This window comes from Fistularia commersonii, chromosome 27 (assembly GCF_037954325.1).
Source record: "Fistularia commersonii isolate RoL2024-O1a breed Wild chromosome 27, RoL_Fcom_v1.0, whole genome shotgun sequence".
Taxonomy (NCBI): Eukaryota; Metazoa; Chordata; class Actinopteri; order Syngnathiformes; family Fistulariidae; genus Fistularia; species Fistularia commersonii.
The window spans coordinates 9718294-9739323 of NC_141310.1; positions in this window are offsets into that span (position 1 = coordinate 9718294).

Below are 21030 nucleotides of genomic sequence, written 5' to 3' on the forward strand. Positions count from 1 at the left end.
ACAACACAGAATCACATGAAGGGAGAGATTTCATTAAAAAAAGATAAATAACAAGGAACCTGTAAATTTTCATCAGCTGTTGCAAGAGTTGCATGTTGTAACATAATTCTAGCTGATTCAAAGAGGCAGTTTTGTTTTGATGGAAAATAAAAGATAGATGAACAACAACACCCCCCAAAAAACCCTGATATTTTTTATCCGCAGCCAGTGTAGAGCAGCTCACCGCACATATAACATATGCTCTGAACATTGGTTTTGCAAGCCTGAAACAATGTTATTCCATCCCCCTAATCTTCATCGTCATCTTAATGATAATAAAAATAAGAATGATAACAACAACAACAACAACAACAACAACAAAAACAGCAACAAAGGAAACAAGGATAATAGTAATAATAAAATACTAATAATGGCGAGACGGTTGTTAGTGCTTCTGCCTCACAGTAAGAAGGTCACTGGTTCAATTCCCCTATGGGGAGTTTAGTGTGGAGTTTGCATGTTCTCCCTGTGTCTGTGTGGGTTCCTTGGTTTCCTCCTGTGATCCAAAAACATGCAGGAAGTTCAGTGGAGATCCAGACTTTCCCACTTTCCCAGACGTCTGAAAGAGAGAATGGTTTGTCTCAATATGACACGTGAATAACAGAGTGAAATGTTGTATATCTCGACATGAGGCCCTGAGATGGAGCGGCGACCGGTCGGCGCCTCTTGCCAAACGGGGCCGGGATGGGCCCCGTCACCACGACGACCCAGACTTGGTATATATAATGAATAAATCAACGGATGATCATTATTGTTATTGTTGATATTATTGTTATCACAGGGTATGTTCCATCAAATCCCTTATAAGTGATAAGGGATAATAGTAGGACACAAATGACTGATGGCACACGTTTGATTCATTTATTCTACCTATCCTGTAATGGAGAACTCGGTTACGTAAGACGCTTGTCTATGTTCTCTGCGTGTTTTTTGAACTGTGGGAGAAATACGGCAAAGTCCACCCAGAATGGCCCCCCGTCGGGATCAAACCGCAGACCTTCTTAATGCACCATTCAGGAGTCGTCTTCATTGCCCCAAAGACATCCAGGGAGCAGGTCTGCCTGACAGCAGGAGGCAGACCGGTCCACGATGCTAGAACGCAAAAAGAAGATTGTGTCTCCGGTAGTCCTTTCTGGACCTTGGGGACACGAAGAGCAGCAGAACCAGTGTATCTCCAAGACCACATGACTTCAAGTTAGATATATAAGATGGATACTGTGTCTATAAGCCATTTATTTTTATTTTCACTTTTATAGTGGATATTGTTATGTATGTCATATTCCATGTATGAAATGCACAAAATGGTAATTCCTTAATTTCATTTATTGAAATGTATTTATTTGACTTAAGTTGATTTAAGTTATTTTATTTAAGTGAAATCATTTATCTATTGATTTTAATTTCATAAATATTCTATCTATCTATCTATCTATCTATCTATCTATCTATCTATCTATCTATCTATCTATCTATCTATCTATCTATCTATCTATCTATCTATCTATCTATCTATCTATCTATCTATCCATCCGTCTATCTATCTATCTATCTATCTATCTATCTATCTATCTATCTATCTATCTATCTATCTATCTATCTATCTATCTATCTATCTATCTATCTATCTATCTATCTATCTATATGATCAAATCAATCAAATGAAATTTGCACAAATTGAAAAAATAAAGTAAAAAGTAAGATTTTTTTTTATATAACATAAATAATAAATAATAAAAAATAAGATTATATATATATATTTTTTTCTTATTTTTTCTAAAAAATTAAAATAAAAAAAATCAAAAAAATCTAAAAAATATTTTTTCTATTTATAAGTTTAAGTGCAAAATTCATTTGAATTGTTTGTTTATCACTCCCTTATACTGCTTCCCATTCTTGGGAATGCTACAGTTAATTTAAGGGCGGGGGTCCTTTTTAATTCTACGTACATTATTGCAAACCTTAAGGTATATTACTGACGCTTTAGCAAAATTTATATGTGACCTCATGTCCTTTTTATGGCAGAAAATCCATTCTATGTTTAAGCACATTTTCTTTCTTTCCGGCCCACACAAGTAACACGACTTCACCAAAGCAGACTGGTCATGATCAAATGACTACAAACATCCTCTTTTATTTGTTTCTTATTTTCATTCTCACTCTTCAGGAATACAACATATTCTCTTTCCCCCCCTTTCATGTGTGTTCACTCTCAGTATCTCAAATATAAATAATTACTTCCATTCACAGTTCCGAGTTCCACTTCAGCGTGGCAGATATACAGCAGCTGAGCTCGGCGATTGCACGCACATTTGGTCATCGTGTTGGAGTAGACAGCCTTTGAAGTACCCACCTGCTTTCCATTAATTTCATTTTCATTCAAGGAGAGTCATCAGGCACCTGCACTCTGTTCTTGGCTCCGTATCAGACACCGGCTGAAAGAAATCTGCAAAAACGCCTTCGATAATACCACAATTTAAATATTTTGTTCCGATTTACCGTCGTGTCAGAGTGAGTCGTACCGTCTCCTTTTGGAAAGACTTCACGGCGGCGGACCGTTTGTCTCGACCGCCCCGTGCGGCGCAACAGAACGTGTTTTTTTTTGTCTCCAAAAATGTTTTACATTCAGGTGTAATTGCAGTCGGGGTAAATTTGCAGTGCCGTAAAACGGACTCCCAGAATGTTATTAGATTCCGATGCATGGTGAGAATATGAGTAATGACTCAAGTCTGATTTTACAAGACGCCGTAAAACCTAAAAGTCCAGATACCGAAGCGGTTGCGATGCGGTTACACAACATCGCCTACTTTATAGTTCATACCGCAAAATGTATAATCTCATAAGTGCAGTATCTTCCGCTCTGTCCTAATGTCAAGCCAATTAAACTGGGTCCCTGCTCTGTGTGTTCAAGTGCGAGTGCAGGACTTGTAACCCTAATCTCAAGCTTGGATCCTCAGAAAAAAAAAAAAAAAAAAATGGCCCTTCTGCGCAGACAGCTCAACCTCGAGGGAAGGACACGCAGGCAACACACAATCTAAATCAGAGATTATAATGCAAACAGCCCTGCGGGGCGCACTAATGACTAAGGTGAGCCTGTGATGCAGCTCCAACTCTGCTTTGGAATATCAATTAAGTCTCTGAGGGATATGGAGATGGAAAGTAAGCGACTGGCATAGTAAGTGCCAAGCGATTGTCTGTGGGCACCTCGAGCACACGGTGCGCGGCGTGGTGACTATCCTGTCAGATGTCGGGGAGGAGGGGAAAAACAGCAAAAAACGGAGTCGCGATTGGCAAGGCGTCGGCGGGGGGAAGAACGACGGGAGACCGAGAATTCCGCCGTCATGTGTTTCCTAAAGAAAGACAAGCATTCAAATTTGTTGGAACAGCCTATTCAATTAGCTCCAGATTCCACAGCTGGTCTCCAGAGAATCATCCCCACAGATGTGGTGTGTCGTGTTGTCTCCGTACCCCAGGGGACCACCCTGCCCCTCTTCCCCCCACCCTCCTCGCCCTATCTCGTTCTCGCAACTCTTTCCTCCCCTCTTTCGCGGCGTTCTCTAGACAACACAACAAGGTCCCGGTAATCAGATACGGAGCGTGGAAACAGACAACGGGGCCGCATCGAAAATCATCTCACACCTCGGCTTGATAGTGTTCAAGGAGAAAGAGTCATCTAAGAGCCTTCTGTGTACACACAAGACGCAGATGCACACTCAACACAAAGTATGGAAAAGCCGTCGTTCTGCGGATTCACGGAGGCACGGCTCTATCTCTCTCTCTCTCTCTCGCAGGTCGAGGTGTGAAACTCCGCCTGTGCCGAGAGACGGGGCGGAATTAGAATTCCGAAAAGGTGCCCCGGTTGATGGCGGGATTGCAAAAACTCAGGGCTGCACATAATTTGTCGCCGCTTTTTTGATAAATCAATGAAAAAAAAAAAAAAAAAAAAGAAGAAAGCGATGTTCTGGAAGCTATATATTTTCTACACAAGTATATTATTCCTTTCATTCCCTACCCGTCCCTCCTCACCCAGACAGAGTGATGAATCTAATATGCCATTGAGTCAGATTACATTATGCAGTTCTCTTAGATAAGAGAATAGCAAAACAACTACTTTCTTTACCCTTATCTCCTCCAAGAGGCTGGGGTTCCAAAACGAGGACCGGCCTCGGCGGCCAGATTTCATTATTCATTTTGATTCGAGGCCTTCAGTACTGATTACACTTTATAAGCTCAGAAATCCGCACCAGCACTGAGTGCTCTCACGAAAAACCTTCCTTTTTTTTCCTTGAGGTTATACCATCCAAAGTATCACGGATCCACAAAGGGAGAAATTGCTCGAACATTTCGGGCATCTTAATTATTTAGGTCAGGTGTTGAATGCGGAGCATCTTTCTGAAAAGTCATGTCTTGTTTAAAGTCAGGGATTGGGGACTCGGAGCGTTGAATTTAAGCTTCTTGCTCTCGCCCTTTGAGATAAACCAGAATTATTATCCTCCTTCTCCCCCCAGAGGGTTTAAAAGCGTTTAATGTTTATTTTTCGAAACGGGTATTGGTGGGAAATAAAACAGCGAATTCCGTGGCACTCGCCGAGAGTCCCGATCGCGAGTAATTACTATAGGCTACAATATTAAAAATCTAATTTCACATTCATTTGAATACAAATAGGACTCTGCATTCAATTTCAAAAATAATATATGCTGGATAGTCCCATCAGGATGGGGAGCGCTATCTGCACTGCTTAAGTGTGTTTTTTAACCTTTATTGATCCTGCGAGGGTAGTAGAACATGTGGTCTTTTGCAATAAAGCCCTGCTTTAGAGTCATATACAGTCAATGCTGCGTTCACGAACACTATCCTGGAGGCCCCATGAGGAGCTTTACACCAACAGGAAAGCCTTGCTCCAAAGCACTTTGGCAATAAAGTTAAAGCTGGGGGAATACACCTCATTGTTGAGCGTAATAAATATTTCACAAACACATACTGCCTTGGCTCAGCGAATTGGCAGGCGATTTCTGCAATGTATGCTGCTATGCGGGGTCAATGCCAAACTGCTTCGGAGGAAGAAACACAATGAGAGCGCAGCGAAAAGCCGCCGCACACGTCGAGCCAAAAGTGACTTGGATATTTGCTCTGGGCTACTTCATTCGGTACACCGGCATTTCTCAATTAGGACGGGCAGGTTTAAACACTTCCAAACATTTCCTAATGAGCCCCTTTTTAAACCAACCGTCTCGCACGCTTACATATTTTTGCATCTCGGCGCCTCCCCGAATCCCCAACTCAACTGAAAGCGGCGTTAACCGATTACCGCCCCCTTGTGGAAGTGTTGACAGAGAAATACAAGCTAGAAAATAATTTCCATCATACACTCCTCTTTTATGATTAAAGAGTTATTTTTTTATAAAAAAAAATGATAACGATAACATGAGCAGCTTGTGATATTTTGTCAACAATAGCAAAGGATTTGGGAATGTTCATATTGGAAATAGATATTCCTGAGCACAAAGGACCTTGGTTGGATTCTGACCTTTCTGTGTGGAGTTGCATATTCTCCCCCATGTCCGCGTGGGTTTACGTCCAAAAACATGCAGGATAATTGGAAAAAAAAAAAAAGGGAAAATTACCCAGAATGAGTGAATGATTGTATGTCTGTAAATGTGGCCTTGCGATTGACTGGCGACAAGTCCAGGTGTGTAACCCGCCTCTCGCCTCTCGCCAGCCGGGACAGGCTTCAGCGACCCCCACGACCCTGAGCGCAGGATAAGCGGCAGAAAATGGATGGATGGATATTCCTGCAGCCATCACACACCATACTGGATTATTTGGATTATTCTCAGTTGTTTAAGTTGCACATAAGTCCTCTGCTTGTGGAAAATAAGCATGTAGCGGTGACGAGATGATAACACGCTGCCTTGTGTCTCCTCAAAAGGTGAGAGCGATTTTAACCTACTGAGGCTTTTGAGTGCCACTTTATCCTCTGTTTTTCATGTTGTAGCCGGTAAATATAGATTATATTGTAAAACCATATGATAAAATTCAGCGTGGAAAAAAAGGAGTACTGTGTACTTTCGCATCCCGGTCAAATAAAAGGAACAATAAAAAAGTAAATGTAAAAAAATAAATAAATATGTAATGCATGGATAAATAGAATAAATAAAAACAACGAAAACGCAAACAAATAAATAAAAGAGCATCTGTACTTATGCAATTGGCTGCATCTGTGATTCACGTTCGGGTTAATTATTTTGATCTTCTACCGTTTGCATATTTGCATTTGCAACACGCTCATTAAACACATGACAAGGCCCAGTGGTTTGATGACTCAAAAGTTTCACAAAGGACAAAAGAAGTGTAAGTTGCTAATCTTGTGGAATAAACAAAGCGGCAATAAAAATAATGAATAACGTGTGAAATCAATTCAAAATCCGGATAGTTTTAGCAGCTTAGGATATTTTATGCAGATGATGGGAATCAGTAAACAATAGATAAATAAACAGATAGAAATATTTTTCTTCTCGTCATGTCACCTCTCAGATCTTTATCAAGCGATTATTTCACACTCCATGTTCCCGTTCCGTACCGCTCGAATTTTTGAGCACAAGTTCCCTCCTCGGTTTCCATCCTCTGCCAAGATAAGACTGTTCTTTCTACAATGAGAAATTGCTAGATTAAGAATGCAGGTGTTGTCCTCTGGAATTAGGGGGGAGGGGGGCAAAAAAAAAAAAGAAGACAAAAACACAACCCTTGCTCCCTGTCCTGCAGTTGAAAATGTCACCCTGGCCCTGCAATAAATCACATGGTGCTGTGATGTGTTTACTTATTACACCGGGGTGCATCACTGTCACCCACACTTTTATTTACTCCCCCAGCTCTGCTTGCACCCCCCCAAAAATACACTTTAATTTTAGTTATATACCACAGTCCCCTACATTCCCCTCTTATTGTTTCACTCATTCTTACTGAATGTACAATACGGTACAAACATATTAAATCAAGACGCGCCCGAATAGCCCGAAGCGGTTGTTTTGAAACCATCCACATTCTCCTCTAAACAAAATAAAATGAATAAAACCCTCTAATCTGGCAAACACTTTCATATATAAGACCTTCAAATGTAATTTCCTCATGAAAATATTCTGCCGGTAGACACGGCACAGTATCCGTATACAGTCTGTGCACTGAGGAATTAAAAGCAGATAATCTGCAGAAAAACACATAAGGCAGATAGCAGAATCAAGAGATATAGGAGTCAAAACTAATTGTGTGAATAAGCACAAAGTCCCATCTCCAAAAAGGTAATAAAAAATGAAACTTCTCCTTGTTCCACTCTGCGGCGACAGTTTCCCAAGTCTTTCCTCGGTCTCCCATTAGTTTATCTACACCTGCTTAGCCCTACATAACGTTTAAAGGGGAAATAGAATAACCCGCTGTCTTTTGATTTAAAGCAAGTCGCATTCTTTTGTGCATCATTTAACAGCCAGTGATCATACATTAGATGTGGTAGCTAAGAGGCTCGTGAATATGTGAGATGGCGAACGGCAGTGATTCTCACGTGGTTTCCCGGGATATGCAAAAAAAAAAAAAAAAAAAAAAAAAAATTGTTTCTTGTAATTTCTGTTCCCCTGAAAATGTTACATGAGTTGATAGTGAGTGCAAAGTGCAACAGAAAAACCGTCAGGATTTCGATACGGGCATCAGTTGTCACCCGAAAGTCGGCAGACCGTGACCTCTTACGTTTGTGAACAAGAAGTCCGGTTTTGCAAAGACCTGCCTTTGTCTGAGCCTGAATCTGGCGTCTCAAAAAGCCAGTAAATATTAATATTTTATTATTAAGCGTCAAGCTTCAGGAAAACTAAAATGCTATCCCTTGGAACAAATAGTGCCCACACTGCAAAGTGTCCGTTTAATTCACACAAGGCCGATGATTGCCTGATCGTGCACAAAATATAGGATGAAAAGGTTCATCGGACGTCTACCTGCTGCTGACCGGTGCTGCTGCAGACGCCGCAGTCAAAAGCATTTGACTTTATTTGTAAGGAGAAGTAAAAATGGAGAGTCTGGAGAATGATTAAAAAAAGGGGAGGTCTGCAGTAAACTAACACTTTTCCTTAAAAAGATGAACAAAATTAAGTAATAAAAGCTGTGTAAAATAATAAAATAAAACAATGAAAACTGCGTATGCAATGGAAAGTGTAGCAGAACACTGATCTAAATTCCATTTAACACATAAAGTTGGACTAACTCGACACTCGGTTAATATACATATATACACACACACATATATATATATATATATATACACTTTTACTAAAAATGTATATATTATAAATATATATAATATAATATAATATATATGATAATATATAATGATATGTAATAATATGTATAATATATATACATTATATATATATATTGCCATTCGTACTATAAACAATTATACAGATACATATATATACATGTATATGTCTAAATTGTAATAATTTATCTGTATATATATTCATAACTGTGCAATATTTCATTTCATAACAGCTTCATGTACAATATTTTTTCATACTCATGTGCACTCCTTATCTTTCACTTGGACCTTAAGACACTTTATAGTCTTCACTTGTTACTTAAAACATTTAACAATTTATTTGTATTCCTTATTCCCCACCCCACCCTTTTTTTTAATTTTCTACTATTATTTATCTATTATTGTTATGTTTTTCTTGTAACTCTGGCACAACAATATCCTTCGGGATAAATAAAGTTGTTCTTATTCTTATTCTTATATATATATATATATATATATATATATATATATATATGTATATATAGAGCGAGTGTTGGTTTGATGAAAAATTATTCCATCCATTAAAGCAATACTTAGCTCTGTGAAGTGGAAAAATTTCAATATGTGCAATTATAACAAGGCAACACTCATTTTGGAAGCAAGTCATGCCTATCAAAGTAATCATGCCTTTTTCATTTCTATATATTTGGAAATTCAGGATTTTTTTTTTTCCAAACCATATTAAAACAAAACAAAACAAACAAAAAAAAAAACATGGGTCAGCAGTTTCTCAGAATGTGCCCTCCCGCCTTCGCTCTGTGTTTCCAGATGATGATGTCGTGCTTCTAGCGGATGAGAGATTGGAGATGTGCAGCACGGATTTTCCTTACCGCTGCGTTGATACATTCTGTGTGTCAGCAAGATCCCGCCAATGCCCTGCACGCACGCACAAAACCTTGTCTTTCACACAATACCTTTTCAAAAGGTTGGTTCGGACGCATTTGGAAGGTAGACAAATTACAGATCATCCGCGACAAAGAAGCAAGAAGGGAAAGAGAACTGCGCTGTGGGGCGCGGAGCCAGGATTTGTCTCACATGACTAATGGTACTGGCCGGTGGTGGATCATACATGTCATCATTGTTCAAAAGCCACAAATCCAGTCCCTGAAATAAGTCTCAGTTTTCCTCAGCCTCTGGTCCTCTCCCTTGGGGGATCATTAGTGGCGGTTAAAACATCCCTCCCGTGTCAGCCAGTAGATGGCGTGGGTGATCTGACTGCACGCTCTCAACTTGTGCCTAAAGATGGAGACTCTCTCCCTTCTCCGACTGTCTTCATAATGATATTGCCGAGTTACATAAGAGTGCAGTATCTCTCAGCAGGCTTTCCATAAGAAATTATGCGTTAGATCTCAACCCAAACCCCCTGCTTTTATTTCTTTTTGTTACAGTGCAGGGCTGTAACATAGATCCGACCCCCCCCCCCAAAAAAAAAATGTTTCTTTTTTTTTTTCCAATGCGAGTAATAGAGTGCTTTGATCAGTGGCCTAATAAATGAAAAAATGAAGCAATTGATGATTATAAATAGCAGATTAGTTATGCAAATGATCACCGACGAAAAAAAAAAAAAAAAAAAAAAAATTCCCCCACCCTTTTAGGAGTTCTGAAGATGTGGCGTTTATAAATGCATATGGATAAACAAAATGAAGCGCAAGATTAGAAAGTATGGTTTTGGCGAGGGAGTGAAGTGGAGGATTTAAGATAAAGGCTCTTGCCCTTGCCATACTGTTAATGAATCCACTTCACTGTGTTAAATCAGCGTCAGCCCCTGTCTGGGGCCAGAGTTTCTGCAATAGATGGGTTGGAAAGATAGCCAGGACTTTTGGCTGTACAGAACAGAAGTTGCAAAACACATTATAAATGATATACTGTTAAATTATGAGTTCTATACAGTGTATGAATTGTATTACAAACCATCGACTGTGTATGTTTTTGAAACCTTCTGATATCGTGATGTTTTCTTATGAATATACCGTATCTGTGGTGTTAGTTTCGGCATGCGCCGCAGTTAAGCTTCTGGCCGTCTCATGAGAGCGAGGCGAGGCTTCCGGCTCAGAGGGTGCAGGTGGAGTTTAAGATTTCACAGCCATGCGATGAGGTCACCCGGAGGACGGGGCATTAGCGGTGACAAGGTGAGGACGAAGGCCGAGATGGTGTCCAAGAGAAAAGCAAAAGTGCTTTTTTGGCAATAATGCAGATCAGGCGCGGAGCCAGGATTTTAATTTTGGATAGGACAAGGTAATTTTGCATGGGCATTTTAATTACAGATGCTAATACTGTTTTCTTTCCATTGACGTTTCCAGCTGATAGTCGCACTAAAACAGAATACTAATTTCATGCTTATAGAAGGTGAAATGTGCATCTGGCTGATTATGACGCACTATTCTTTTTTTTTCATCCGTGCAAAGCATCGACATTCATCGAACATAGAATCTGGGTTGGTGTGATCTAACAAGATTAACATTTGTTTTAAGTTGAATGAGTCAAAGTGTAATGTGGGCCGTTGAGGGCTCTATTCATATAATTGAGCGATTTGGGCATCATAGTGTTGATTTATTTACCTCAACATATATAGTGTATGGGAATTTTGGTATCGTTTCATGAGAGCAAATTCAAGCCTATGCAGAGGTGACAGACAAGATAAAATTGAGGCGGCTCGTGTCTTCGAGTATTTCGGGACTGCGCTCTCACCGAAGGTAAATCAGTGCCTGTCTTAAAACGAATAACCCATTTGGCTGCAGTCATCACAAATATATAACAAAAGGTCTATAAGTCTTTGGCGTGTAGCATTGGCTGTTTTCCCTTAAAATATGAATGCAAAAGAGAAATCATGTCGCAATTACACGGCTTAGGAGGTCCTACTCCACATGTCCACCTACCCACGAGGATAAATGGCGCTCAGTCCAGTACACCGATGAACATATGTTAGAAAGGGACGACGGGAGGCCATCACTTTGACTGTAGTAAGAAAAATCATCCCTCAACCGCGAAAGGTCTACAATATTATCACACCCGGTCTACAACCTTGCCCTCTCATCCACTCTCTTCACTTATTAGTAAAATGACACTTTGACCTTTGCAGCTACAGGGTCTCCAAACCGGTTACTCAGATTTGAAAAAAAAAAAAATCGTCTCCAACAATCTAAAATCAACGTATCAAGATGTCCTTGATTCAACTCCCTGTGTGTTTCAAAAGAAGATCTGTTATTTCTGGGGAGTGGCGGTCTCCCCTGTCGGTTTAAATAAGTATATTAATGTATGAAAAAGTGAAACCTGACAGAATCACTGTCTCTCCAGTCATTTGAGATGGGCCGTCCACCATCAGGCATATGTGGCACGTCCATGATATCTGTAAACCCCAGATCTAATTTTCCAATGCGAAGGGTTGGAATGACCGATAAAGAGCGATATCATTGCACCCCGTGCAATATTGCAATTGTACAGCCGCGCACCACAAAGCGTGTCTGCTGGAAGAATTCGGTCTTGTCACTGACAGGTGTTTCCTTGTGTCTGACAATCTCACAAAATGGATGAGTGTGTAGATTTAACTGCAGCCCCACAACTGATCTCAGGGAGAGATGTAAGTGTCTGACTGAGCCTACTGGGAGAGCAAAATGGAGTACACATCAGGAGTACCATTACAGAAAAAGTCTGATACAATCTAAAGACTAAAAAAAGACTGTTTGGTGTGTTGTCCTAATTCTGGGTTGTGTCAATAAAATAACAAGCTGCACTTCAAGGATCTTTCAGAGAAGACGTGGGTGATACGGAGACTGAAGTTGTGGCTAACTTGCAGGCTGTACCTGGAGGTAAACACACTATTTGGATGCTTTGTTGAGCTTCCTGTGAAAATTAGGACGGCAGCGATGATTGACAGCTTAAACGAGAAAAGAAATCCTACGTCAAATCATTTTTTTCCTCTGAAGTAAAATAAAATAAAATAAAATTAAATTAAAATAAAATACAACCAGTGCAGTGTTAAGTCCAGATTGTAAACCTAAGCGTTTGTGCATCCCCAAACTCATCACATCATCTCCCACATCATTTGTGGATCAAGAAAAGTTACAAAGATGTGGAAAATATCCAAATTGATGGGCAACATTTATATGCAGAAAGTGAATTCAGGCCTCAATATTATAACATGCCTTTTAATTCACACACATCTCCGGTCGGTAAAAGCTTAGATTTTTATGAGTGAGTGACACGTGTTTGGGACAGGCACGTCCACCATTGCTAAACCGTATTTACTGTGGCAAATGACCTAACAAGGTCAGCAGTTTTGGACAAATGCTTATGGCTGTTTTGGACTTCATAGATTGCCACTCTGCGCACTGACAAGTCAAATCCTACAACCAAACTCATATCGGGTGGAAGGAAATGGAATGTGGCTGGGTGTTAAAAAAAAAAAAAAAAAAAAAAAAAAATCTATACCAGCACTAAGATCTTAGCTTTGAAAGGGACTAAATAATCCCCCCTTACTAACCCCAAACAGCTTAAGTGGAGCTATTTAGAGACCTGGTTATGACAACTGTGGTCTTAGTGGGCAGCTCGGTAACAGTGGCTGAGCACCATGTTGGGTTTTTCTGCAGATGAGAACACAAATAGAAAGAAAAAAAGGAAAAAAAAAAAATCAGTGTGACATTCACAAATTTGAATATCAGTGTTTAATGTATTGTATATTCTTTTAAAAAAGACTGAAGAAAGATTCAGGCCGATTCCAACGTTGTGGGATTTCTCTGGATTGTTTCTCGGGATGATCGAACCTGTAAACTGAAAAGCTTCATAAAATGACCTGCATTTCCTTCAACTTTACAGAAATCCAGTAAAATGGCGCATCATTTAACATCTAATCGTGCGGTCTGATCTGTGCGCGGTCTGTCCTCTCTGATTTTTGGGCTTTTTTTTTTATGACTCGGATGGTGGCTGGAGTGTGTGTGTTTGTGTGTGTGTGTGTGTTTGTGTGTGTGTTTGCGGATTTCCTTCAAATGTAATGGGGCACCAATAAAAGTATTTACCCTTACCCTTATAAATATTTCTCTATGCGTCGCAAAAAACAGGATTCCTTCCACATATAAGAAACCATGTAAAAGTAAAACATGTTAATTTATGGAACATAAAACAAGGTTTGAAATGATCCAAGCACAGTTATATTTAGATTTCTACATCAATATTCCCACTGCTCATTTGATTTCTTATCACAGCATATTTTGAAACACTTGCTTGTATTTGCCATATTTGTCAAAAAAAGAACTGCAATCTTTTTATCTGTCCATTTTATCATTCTTTTTATTTGTACATTCTCCTTGTTGTCCATCTTTAAAAGTCTAACATCCACTGACAATGATGTTGTTAGATGATTATCTGAGTGGAGGATAACTGTTGTAACTCGTGTTCGCTCGAAGTGCATTATGACAGTAAATCGAAACATCGAGTCGAGGAAACAACCTCAAAAGACTTCGTGCAACACTTCCATCCGCGCTCTTCAGTATTAGGTTGGTTTAACCAAGGGGAAAAAAAAGAAAAAAAAGTTTGAAACATCAACTCTGCTCAGGTTAAATGACCTTGGTTGTCACAGTGAAGAGTAAAAGCCACATAGTCAGTGAAAAAATTATTGGCAAAATAACGATCCTGCTTAAATAAAATAAAATAAACGATTGAATAAATAAATCATTTTGATAGGCAGTCAGCAAATGGCAAATTACAGCACACTCATATTCTGAATTACACTTTTCTTTTCTTCCATATGTCAATAATTATATCCGATTTCCTGCTTTTCTCCCATTCTAATTACACCTTCTCAGGTGGGGTTGCTGTCAGCTGAGACTCAACGCGGTATTTGTTTTAACGGCACCATCCTGACATTGTTCTAAAGAGGCATTGGCATCGAACAACATGATTTTACTCTTTAAAACAGTTCCTTCCAGATATTTCCGTATGATCCTCATTCCTGTTAGGGCCAGGAGGTAAGCTGCTCTTTCTCATAGCAATAGACATAACCAAGACAATTCATTAATAAAAAGAAAAATTCTTGATAGCTTTAGTTTGTAACACGGATGCTATCTAATATTCAATCTATTGAATGTGTTTATCTCCATGGCTTCATCCCTGTGTGTGTGAGTGAACATGCTGTAAAGCATATGTGGAGAAATATTCAAATAAGTACATTGCATCTTGAAATCACTTCTCTACAGTAACATGCACACCTAATCAATAACCAAAAATATGAAAAATAAAACGAAACAAAACGTGACATTCTGCGGAAGGTAGCCGAGGCAGTGGGGATCAATATAAAACCTGCAGAAAAGTGTATTTTTAATTACATGTCCAATACCATATGGGATCTACAGAAATGGTAAGATCTTGAGGTTGAATCAACCACTCCAGGTTTTTCTGAGAATAGTAACACGACTGTTTTTGTCATGTGTGCAGCACAAAAAAAAAAAAAAATTCTTCATGTGTATTTACATCTCGATCATCATCCTTCCTTTGTCGAGTCCAGTGAGTCATCTCCCACCACGGTTGGCCTTCCTTGGCTGACTAATTTGCTCTACGTCTAGCAAAGCATCCACGACTAAAATAAATAACTTCTTTTGTCTCGGGCTGTGCTTGTAAAGCCTCGTTTTGCATCTTAAACACGCCACAAGGTTTAATAAATCCCCACTGACTACCTATTTCCCACACAACAGCACATTCATAATCTGCCCTAATTACAAAATCATGGGATATCAACTCTGTGGGATTTCTGCTCAACATACTGTACAGTAAGAAAAGATCCAAGGGAATATGAGTTAAGTCTTTACACGTGTGTTCTGTCTGTGTGCGTTTCATTTTTTTTCCTTGTGAAAGTAATACAGTAATGGCTTAGTATTCACTCAAATTAATCATTTAAAACCTCTGGCAGTGAAGGTTTGCCCAAAATGACTCCCTAAAACTCAAACATTTGCACCCACCAGACAAGGTGAGATCAAGAGAGTGAGCTTCCTGGGACCAGACAGTCTGCAGGGAAACAGGCGTGCGTGTTAAAGTACGCTATGATTACGAGCTAAAAGAGGCTCATATCAGATGATTTTCAAATCCCAAACCATTTCAGCACATAAAACTGATGTTTTCAGGAAAAAAATGAGTGGAAAACTGGTATACGAACTTTGCCCCGGTCAATGCAGGTAAGCGATCGTGTACACTTTCCGAAGGCAAGATAGAATTAGAATTTAAAATACGTCAGATCGGCACCGACGCAAACCATTACCGGCTCTCATTTTAATTGAGTGATTTTTTTAATTATTTTTTTTATTTCTAACAATGACAAGAACGGCCTCCGCTTTCCCGAACAATCCCCCCCTGGGATTCAATGAAAGACAAGAGGAAATGATGTCACATTTGCAAGAATTGAGAGTAAAAGTGCAAGTTGAGTTCACAGGGAGGAACGTGGAGCCGTGATATCGAGACGGGGTTTGACAGTACGGTCTGATATCCCCTTTTTGAACGTCGGTCTGTTTTTAGAATACAAGCAGTTTCGGTGATAACCATCGTGTTTGTCTTGAGCAAGCTGTTGACATCTGCCTGCTGCATTGCATTTTAGAAGCGTATTATTTTTTATTTGTGGCCAAGGCTGTTGTTTGCGCTTGGGCAGTTTCGTCCAGGAAATTACACAAGCCGATGCCCTTCAGGAATATCAGTTTACAATGGCGTGATTGTTGGAGAGGATTCCTCCCTCTTTATTGGCTCGGCGACTGTTCAGAACTGGAGTGTCGACCAAATACCAATTAACAGCAGTTCGGCTCATATTAACATCTGCGAAAGCAGGACGGCATGTTTTGCATTTCCAGCACATTATCCATCATAACACTATCTTGAAGAAAAGCAGCTGATCTAACAGTTTCAATCCTCAAAATCTTGTTAACTTACTTATTTTGTAACCTATTTGTCACCGCGAGCCCTAAACGGAGGATGCGCCTCTCAGTTTGAACTCAATATCTGTGATGTCTCATGGTCACCAGCATCTGACAACCAGGGAATGAAAAAGTGTGTGTGTGTGCGATACAATCCATCAGACATGAACAAAAGGAGCCCATGCACAAAACCCAACACTGACTATTCGCAAACAAACTGTCATTCCCTCTCTTTCGGGATAGTCTCTCTGAGACGCAACCTTCCAACATGTCCTTGGATCATGCATATTACGCCTGATGTTACAGGGGAAAAGGTTTGGACACGGACAGGCCAAACGGCATGACTTTTGTGGCGCCTTTACCCCATTTGCAGTGAATTTTATAAAGCCTGTCTGTGTTTACACTTGGTTCTCAGTTTTGCTGTAACCAGAGACATGTGATGTGTTAGTGAAACTGCTTCCTGGCCCTAAGAGCTCCACAAACTCATTAACTGTCATTTTTGCTGCAAATTTGCACGCATGAACATATCCTCTCGACTAATAAAATGGTAGTCCGACCAGATTTTCCAAGTGTCAGTAAAATAAATCCAGTCATTAGGCGTCCAAGTCTTATCAGTTGTTTATGGGATCACAAGAACTAGAACTTATTGGTGGGTGATTCCTTCAGGCACTCCCAGACTTTTATCGGGGCCTGTATCTCTATGTCTTGTGTTAAGCTTACTGTCATCAAGGAGCCCTTTCTCATCTCCATCCACAGTAGTTATCGCTGTCTCTATTAACACGGAGCACCAGTGAAAAAAAAAGCTAGCAGCCTCTGACTGATGTTATCGAGGTCATCCCCTGGATAGAGCTGAGGAAAATAAAACAGATAAGAGATCTTCCATAACTTAATTAGCTTTTTATCACACAATGCAATTACAAAATTGTCAAGCTGTTGGTGTAAGAGGCCAGGAACACTTTGAAGGAACTAACAATAACAAAGTGGTCAATGCCAAAGGGAGAGCAATGGCCCTTTTCGTCTCTTCAGATAAGGATTGCGACTCAGTACTGAGGGTAAACCAGAGGGGGCATTGCGGTTTATTTAGGGTTTATTTAGCATCCATTGAGTAATGGTATCCCAATGCAGAACATACAATTCTGGGACCAGAGCACCCACTGAGATGCTGATAAAAGAGATTAATGGTGTTGTCTGAGGGGCTGGCATACAAACAGTGCATGTGCAACCCAAATGTGTCCGCTATCTAAAGCATCTGTATCCGTGCGAAGTACTGAGCTGGATGAGGCAAAAGGACAAGATGTCACATGAATAAATAAAGGTAGAACAACAGGAGGGTAAAACAACCCTGAGCCCGGACATTCTGGTCAATGCACAAGCCTGTATTAAAGCGGCACACGTGGAAGGTGCACGGGGGGGGGGGGGAGGAAAGAGAAATTGGTGTAAAATGTATAAATAAATCAAAAGGTTAAGCAGATAATAAAAAAGGGAAATCTTTGTATAAGTGTGCTCAAAATTTGCATGGAAATTGCATTTGGGTCCCATGCTCTTTTCAATGCGTGCATGAGCTGGAGGGCGGGGTCTATTATCGCTTTTTCAATCTCGGTACTGCTGAGAACGACTCCGGGTACTGAATGTGATGTGAATTTTCTCACACGGGATATCCTGGTTTTTATCAAGTGCCCTGACTTGTCCCATTGATCACAACGTTCTAAAACAGCAAGAGGTGATCAAAAGCTCACATTTGTTGCGAAAAAAAAAAAACAACAAAAAACAAAAAAAAGGGTTGTTTGTTTGAGCAAAAAATGCTAAACCATTCGCTCCATTGGCAAAACATGTTTCGTCGGTGGATATTAGAACAGCGTGTCTGGTCTCATGCCGTTCTGGAGAAAGGCGATTTAAAAGTCTTACGGTCAACCCCCATTATTTTCATACGGCTTTTCAATATTCTGCTACTGACCCCAGTTAGATCAATTATCAAAACAAGAGACTGCCCTTTAAACTATTTTTTCCATCACCAAACCAAAAGATGTGAGATGTTCTGATCTTGTTCACGAATCTAAGAGGCGAGAAGATAACCCTGGCTCACGCTGAAGCCCCCCCGCCTCCCCTTCCTCTCCCCGCAGTTTCTTTTCGTTTTAGACTTGTTCATGCTTGACATGTTTACAGTAGAAAACATGTTTTTAAAATCCCTCTTCTTTGGCAACCCGAGATTCTGGGTGATGATCCTGCCATAGACTATAAAAGGAACATCTGCCAGCAATGTATAATTTTCCACAGCATGTATCCAGGAAGTTGAACGGAATGCAGACAAAAACACAAATAACTACTTAACTACTATGAGATCAGTGTCCCGCTCACCGCAGTCCGAGTAAACGTAGTCGTTGTGTGCAACAATGAGCCCCGGTGATTTCCTCAGGGTTAGGAAGAATTGCTGAAAGGAGCCAAACATCCTCTGGGTCGGCCAGGGACGACGTGCTTATCGCGCCTCTAAAAAAACATTCAATACAGTAAACAATTCCTTTTGGGGAAAAGTGTACCGCGAGCAAGAGTTAAAATTAAACCTGGCTTATAAGGAGAAGAAAAAAAAAACAAAACAAAACAAAATGCTCTGTGAAAATAAAGGGCAGGTTTTTATACCGACCGGAATTATGTCAAACTGCTATGAATTAATGTGTTTGACTTTGACTGGTATGTTGAAAATACCCTTGAAGGAAGGTGATGGACGAGGGGTCACCATCTCCCTCATCCTGCTGTTGTCGTCTTACTGAGGATGTGATGAGAATGAATAACAATTTTCACATAATCACATAAACAACACAAGTTTTGTTTGTAATGTGGTTTTCCCTGCAAACTTGTCAACGCCCCGTTAAAATTCATCAATCGGACGGATTTTACAGCAGTGAAAACAATTATTTTTAATATTATTCTAAAATGTTATTTGTTTATTGATTCATTTCTCTCTCTTCCTTTTTTTTTGCATATCCTCATCCAGGAATCCACCAAGTGTTTTACAAATAGCACGGCCGTACAATATAATATTAAGTTTCCTAGCATGTTATAGTAAATTTTGTTATCCTCACTTCAAATTTGAAAAGTAATCCAAAAGCTTAATGTGTGGTCACTCGCGCAAATTGGAATACAAATACTTCACATTGTCATTCGATGTATTTTTTACCTGTCATTGATTTCCGTCTGCATTTACCTCAAACAACTAGATGTTCTAGTATGTTTTCCTGGCACCCCCATCATGTAAAACACTGAATATCTTCAACCCTGGAACAAACACCCAACAGCTTATGTGGAAAAAAAAAAAAAAAAAAATACACCTATATAGATGTCTGGGCTACATATTCACATGTAATACAACAACTTGGGAAGCGGAATGGGTTGTAGGCTGGATAAGCCACATAAATAAAAAGAGAATATTTACAATCCTGGCTGCTTATAAACACGCACAGATAAGAAACAGATAAGTGAGATGACTGAAAAGGAGAGGGTAACAATGTATAACCTCCTTGTCTCACTCATTTATCTGAATACATAATTCATATGTACAAATAAACAACTGTCCCGATATTATTTCACATCTCAGTATCCACGGTAGAGTATGAGAGAATGAATTTAGTTAATTAGTACCAGAGTCTCCAGCTTTGCTCATATTTTTCTCTTGAAAAATATGTCCTTGTGTGTCATAACTGATTTGCATTTGTACTTTCAGGCCCACATCCATTCCATTCCACATACATATATATATATATATATATATATATATATATATATATATATATATGAACTTCAGAACTTAATTTTATACATCGTATATTTTGATATTTGCTGCTGATCGTTAAATTGTGGCAGAGACGAATGACTTCTCTCAGGATCAGTCAGGGCTGTGTGCCGTATTTAATAACTTAGTTTATTCACCGCCTTGTTGTGTTGTGTTATTATCCCTGGATTCATGCCTCATAGTTGTCAAGTTTGCTGATATTCCTGATGATGTGCACTTTTTCTTCCTCCGGAGTTAATTCGGTCGGCTTGATGAATATCTCTCGGCTTAAAATAAGAGTCGCCTGCTCACCGAGGGCAAGTGCTTATGTAAATATGCCAGACTTATAAGGTAATGAAACAAAATCACAAACAACACGGCGTGCTAAAGCTGTGGTTGTATATACTCTCAGTATATATAAATGATAATATTTTAAGTAAACAGTAAGTTTTTTTTTTTTTTTTTTTTTTGTTAATGTAGACGCATTGTGAAAACCATTTGCATCCAGTAAGGTAACCGGCCATCGTTCTTTTTTTTTTTCCGGAACGCGTGAATGGGACTCGCATTTCTGAAGAGTCACAAATTTATACGTTAAGCCGATGCGGGAGCGGAGAAACGGGCCGCCTACAGTTTTGACTGATAAGACCTTGCTCCTTGTTTCAGAGCGTTCAAAGCCAGTTGGTTTGATGAGCAGCCGGTGACTTCATTTTACTGAGAGAACCTGATAGGAACGTTGCTTTCTGTTAAAACTCCCTCCATTTTCTGCCATTATCTTGGATCTGAACATTTCTCCTCATAATGGACTCTCGCGCCGCCGCTGACAGGAGGATGAGCTCTGTGTCTGATTAATCTTCACCGTATGAATACATCAGATATGACATTTGCATTCTTTGAATGTTTCTCATTGGTGACTTCTGAATGACAATGTGTTTCTTCAGCAATTTAGGAAACATTAAAAGCTTATTAATTTTTCTTGTGAATCTTCCCGCATAACATTAGATGAATCAGAG